The sequence below is a fragment of the Blastocystis hominis genome (assembly GCF_000151665.1).
Source record: "Blastocystis hominis, Singapore isolate B (sub-type 7) whole genome shotgun sequence assembly, scaffold_9".
Lineage (NCBI taxonomy): Eukaryota > Bigyra > Opalinata > Blastocystidae > Blastocystis > Blastocystis hominis.
Window position 1 is genome coordinate 636,655 of NW_013171868.1, and position 6,210 is coordinate 642,864.

A 6,210-nucleotide genomic window follows, 5' to 3' on the forward strand; every position below is an offset into this window, starting at 1 on the left:
TAATTCAATCTATCAATCTAAATGGATGAATACACTTCAACTCCATTTATCTCCTGCGTTCATTCGCATTATGCTGTTATTATCAAACCACAGCTACTCACAACTTATAGTTAGGATATTCTTCAATGAATATCAATACCAACTACAATAATAATACCAATCAAGTCACTTTCAATTTCAATAATGTCAATCTCAAGTGACTTGCCTAAATCAATCATCATTGATTCTAGGTACAGTCATCAAGTCAGAATAAGTCAATAAGCAAGCAAGCAAGCAAGCAAATAAGCAAATAAGTAAATAAGCAAGCAAATAAGCAAGCAAGCAAGCAAATAAGCAAGCAAAGTCAAATCAAGCAAAGTCAAGTCAAATCAAATCAAGCAAAGTCAAATCAAGCAAAGTCAAGTCAAATCAAAATCAGCTCAACTCAATTTCAAAAACCAAGTCAAAATCAAGCTTCAACTCAAATTGCAAGTAATCATTGAAATCAATACATCAAACTTACTACTCATGTCCACAGCACAAACCTTAACCTGTCAACCATAACAACAACTGCATATCACTTCCTAGGACAAGTCCCAAGAACTAATACACAACTCATTATTATACTTAACAAGATAAACTTCATACTACGAACACCAGTACCAAATTTAACCTATTAACTACAATCACTACTTCCAACTCAACTTCAAGCTTCACTTTCACTTCGCTTTCTAAATTAACTTCAACTGACCTTCACTCAACTTCACTTCACTTCATTTAACTTCACTTCATTCAACCTAACTTCACTTCACTTCATTCAACTTTACTTACCTACCTACTTACCTACCTACCTACTTACTTACTTACTTACCTACCTACCTACCTACTTACCTACTTACCTACTCACTTACCTACTTACCTACTCACATTCCAACCTTCAAACCAACCTACAATCAACTAGCTAAAGTCAGTGCATTCATAGAATAACTAGAAGCCAAGTCACGAAGACTCACAAGGTTCAAGTTGACTTCAACCATGCAACTATCAACACAGCAGCTGCTATACACACTACCAATCTACCATTCACAACTACTATACTCAATAGTCACAACCATCAACTAAACCCAACTTCCACTTCACCGACCTCGAGAAGTACTACCTCTCATAATACATTTTGGCCTAGTTTAAAAAAAAACTAGTGGTAGTAGTTTTGTTACAATACTAAAATAGTCAATATTTTGGGAATTTATAGAAAATCCTAGTCAAAATTTTAGTATTAAATTACAAAATTTTCACTCTAGTTCAAAGTGACTGGGAAATTCAATTTTTGTAAGTCCCATTCAAATTCATTCTACACACTCCTAAACATGTTAGCAATGTGAATTCATGTGAATAGAAGTCATTCCAGTCCAATGGAGCGAGTTTTACAAAAATCGAAAATCCTAGTCACTTTTCTAGTATTACCCAAAATTCTCAATTGAGTCACTTCCAGTTCAAAGTGACTGGGAAAATCAAAATCCTAGTCACTTTTCTAGTATTACCCAAAATTCTCAATTTGAGTCACTTCCAGTTCAAAGTGACTGGGAAAATCAAAATCCTAGTCACTTTTCTAGTATTACCCAAATTGCCCATTCGAGTCATTCCCAGTTCAAAGTGACTGGGTAAATCAATTTCTGCAAGTCTCGTTCAAATTTATGTATTCAATTTGGAAATCATGTTGTCACTTCCAATTCACTTCATTCCCATCAAATTGACTTGAATCGAAAATCCTAGTCACTTTTCTAGTATTACCCAAATTGTCCATATGCCCAGTCACTTCCAGTTCAAAGTGACTTGGACCAACCAAAACTCGAATTTTCATATTTCAAGTTTCTGAATAACTAACTCTTTATGTTAGTCTTCTATTGTAGTGTAAAAGAGTATTCCATGTTGTCTCTGTAAAAAAATGAAAATGAATAAAAATTGAAAAATGGATGTTCCTAGTATGTTTGATGCGATAAGTGCGTGTATGTGTGAGATATTGTAAAAGTAAGTATATGGTAATAATGAGTAGTGTATGTTGAATAAAATGAAGTAATAAAAATAAAAAATATAATTTGTAAAATATGGAATGTAAAATAATAATGAGTGAAATAATCTAATTTTGGGTAAAAAATATAAGCTACAATTAGTATAATTTTTGGATTTTGAGCATCTCAATTTTTCCTTTTGGTATATGGTTGGTTCTTAATTTTTGTAACTTTCTATATGAGTACTAATTCAAGTGGAATAATGTTTGTAGGATGTGTGTGTGCGATTTTAGAGGGTCAAAGATAAATGTACCTGTGAATGTCGATTACGCTTGTTACTCCAATTTGCGTATATGCGTAACCAGATGGTTAGAGTATAGTAGAAGGAGTATGAATATATAGTTAAAGAGTGTAGAGTGTAGGTGGTTGGAGAGTAAAAATGGTTGATAGGGTTAACAACAACAAGGTTCACAAGAATAACAAGAATAACAAGGTTAACTAACCAACAAACAAACAATCAATCAAATTTACCGACCTGCAGCAAAGAGGGATTTGGAGCAGGCCGTTGACCGCCAGCTAGGTTGCTAGCTAGCTAGGTTGGTTGGTAGCGGTTTAGGTTAGGGTTGCAGTTCAAGTTGCAGTTCAAGTTGCAGTTCAAGTTGCAGTTGGGGTTGGAGGTTAGCGGTTGTGGTTAATTTGAGTATAACCCTAGCTTGTAATTCTTGCTTGCTTGTAATTCTTGCTTGCTTGGTTACCAGGTTATGAGGGTTAGTATAATCCTAACCCTAACCCTTGTTTCTTCTTAACCCTTGTTTCTTCCTAACCCTAACCCTAATTCTTTTCGTAACCCTTCTTCCTTCCTAACCCTAACCCTAATTCTTTTCGTAACCCTTCTTTCTTTCTTCCTAACCCTAACCCTAATTCATTCCTGACCCTCGAGGGTTCGGGTTCGGGCTAGGGTTCATGCTTCAGGTTCGGGTTCGGATTCGAGTTGAGGGTTCGGGTTAGGGCTAGGGTTCGGGTTCATGCTTCGGTTCAGGTTAGTATAACCCTTCTTTCTTCCTAACCCTAACCCTAATCCATTCCTAACCCACGAGGGTTCGGGTTCGGGCTAGGGTTCATGCTTCAGGTTCGGATTCGAGTTGAGGGTCCGTGCTTCAGGTTCGGGTTCGGATTCGAGTTGAGGGCCAGGGTTAGGGCTAGGGTTCGGGTTCATGCTTCGGTTCAGGTTAGTATAACCCTTCTTTCTTCCTAACCCTAACCCTAATTCTTTTCGTAACCCTTCTTCCTTCCTAACCCTAACCCTAATTCTTTTCGTAACCCTTCTTCCTTCCTAACCCTAACCCTAATTCTTTTCGTAACCCTTCTTCCTTCCTAACCCTAACCCTAATTCTTTTCGTAACCCTTCTTTCTTCCTAACCCTAACCCTAATCCATTCCTGACCCTCGAGGGTTCGGGTTCGGGCTAGGGTTCATGCTTCAGGTTCGGATTCGAGTTGAGGGTCCGTGCTTCAGGTTCGGGTTCGAGTTGAGGGCCAGGGTTAGGGCTAGGGTTCGGGTTCATGCTTCGGTTCAGGTTAGTATAACCCTTGTTTGTTCCTAACCCTAACCCTAATTCTTTTCGTAACCCTTCTTTCTTTCTTCTTAACCCTAACCCTAATTCTTTTCGTAACCCTTCTTCCTTCCTAACCCTAACCCTAACCCTAATTCTTTTCGTAACCCTTCTTTCTTCCTAACCCTAACCCTAATCCATTCCTGACCCACGAGGGTTCGGGTTCGGGCTAGGGTCAGGGTTCATGCTTCGGGTTCGGATTCGAGTTGAGGGTTCATGCTTCGGGTTCAGGCTTCGAGTTGAGGGCCAGGGTTAGGGCTCGGATTCGAGTTGAGGGCCAGGGTTCGGGCTGGGGTTCGAGTTGAGGGCCAGGGTTAGGGCTAGGATTCGAGTTGAGGGCCAGGGTTAGGGCTGATGTTCGAGTTGAGGGCCAGGGTTCGGGCTAGGGTTCGAGCTGAGGGCCAGGGTTCGGGCTAGGGTTCGAGTTGAGGGCCAGGGTTAGGGCTAGGGTTCGAGTTGAGGGCCAGGGTTAGGGCTAGGGTTCGAGTTGAGGGCCAGGGTTAGGGCTAGGGTTCGAGTTGAGGGCCAGGGTTAGGGCTAGGGTTCGAGTTGAGGGCCAGGGTTAGGGCTAGGGTTCGAGTTGAGGGCCAGGGTTAGGGCTAGGGTCAGGGTTCATGCTTAGGTTCAGGTTCTCATTACCCTATCCTGACCCGTTAGGGTCAGGGTTAGGGCTAGGGTTCGAGTTGAGGGCCAGGGTTAGGGCTAGGGTTCGAGTTGAGGGTCAGGGTTAGGGCTAGGGTCAGGGTTCATGCTTCGGTTCAGGTTCTCATTACCCTATCCTGACCCGTTAGGGTCAGGGTTAGGGTCAGGGTCAGGGTCAGGGTTCATGCTTGGGTTCAGGCTTCGAGTTGAGGGTCAGGGTCAGGGTCAGGGCTAGGGTCAGACAGTCTCTGCTTCACTCTGAGGGTACCCTAGGGTACCTGGGCTTCTTTCCTACCTTTACCTTTATCGGAAAAATCTCCACCACTCCAGGGATCGAACCCATGACCATCAGTCTTGAGGCCACGGTCCATCCCAACTAGGCTATTTCCACCTCAAATATACTAGGGTTAAGTTCCTATTAAGTCTGGGTACTCAAGGCTATATGGAAAAATCTCCACCACTCCAGGGATCGAACCCATGACCATCAGTCTTGAGGCCACGGTCCATCCCAACTAGGCTATTTCCACCTCAAATATACTAGGGTTAAGTTCCTATTAAGTCTGGGTACTCAAGGCTAGGGCCTAGGTTTAGGGTCAGGGTCAGGGTTAGGGTTAGGGTCAGGGTTAGGGTCAGGATTAGGGTCAGGAATGCTCACCAGAGGGTCCAATTCGTAATTCTATTGTATAGTCAAAATTGGTAAAAAACCACGGGTAAGGGTGAGGGTGAGGGTCCGAGTGAGGGTGAGGGTGAGGATTAGGGTCAGGAGTGCTCACCAGAGGGTCGAATTCGAGGTTTTAAAAAATGGTCAAAATGGCTCGAAAACCCGCGGTATGCTCGCCAGAGTATCAAAAATGGGTTAGGGTTAGGGTTAGGGTTAGGGTTAGGGTTAGGGTTAGGGTTAGGGTGGGTTAGGGTTAGGGGTTAACGGTTAACAAACAAACAAACAAACAATTCATTGACCTGCAGGAGATCTTGAGCGGGCCGTTGACCGCCTGTTACGTCCGTACCTTCCGGCCTTGGACTTCTTCCCAGTAGCCGACCTCTTGGGTCTGCTTGCTATCCCTCTGCTCCAAATACCAAAAAGAGTAAGCCGATCATAGTGAGTGCTTTGCAAAAATTTTGCTAGTTCCTCACATACAACCAACTCACTCCTCTCCCCAAAGAACTTCTCACAACTAATACCTGGTGCCTGGATTTCCTCACAGTCCTTCCTTCCTGTGTTCGGGACCCAATTATCCCTCCCATGGCTATCCGAACTATGATTCTCCCCAGACGAGGTACACACAGAGCCAAAACCATTTCTCATCGAACCCTTGACAATATCTCTCCAGTCTGAACAATAAATTCTTTGAATGACCCTCCGTCCCAAGGATCCTCTCGGAATAACACTGCAATCACCAAAGCCACGTAGCGAGCCTCTCACATCCACCGGGTCCTTACACAATAGACATGGGCGAAATCGGCTGTCCACAGCGATATGAGTAGAAACTTGACACGCGTCACCAGAATCCGCAGTCGAAAACGTCGAATTAGCAGTCGTCGAAGCAGTCGTAGAAACAGCGCGAGAACCTTCGTCGTTCTTGTCCGGAGTAATTCCAGTTATCGGTAAGCTCTTCCCAGTCGTCCGTAGGGTCTGACATTCCGTATCCTTCCTATCGATTAAAGGTATAATCTCGGGGGTCTGAGAATCCTCGTCATCCGTGGGTGACTGTCGGTGTGTCACTCCTTTCGATCCTAGTGCAACACGATCGTTGCGTAACTTGAAAGCCAGCAGAGACTCTATTGGCTCATTGTCTGAAGTAGATCTGTCGTTTGTCGACAATCCGTGGGTGTCTCTCCATGTCCTCTCCTGTACCAGTCGAAGACGTTTTCGGTTCGACGGGTCCAAAACAGTCCTCCTACTGTCAGTCCATCTTGATCTTGTCCTTGTTCGCGTCTTGTCCTTGTTCCAATCTTGTCCTTGTCCGAA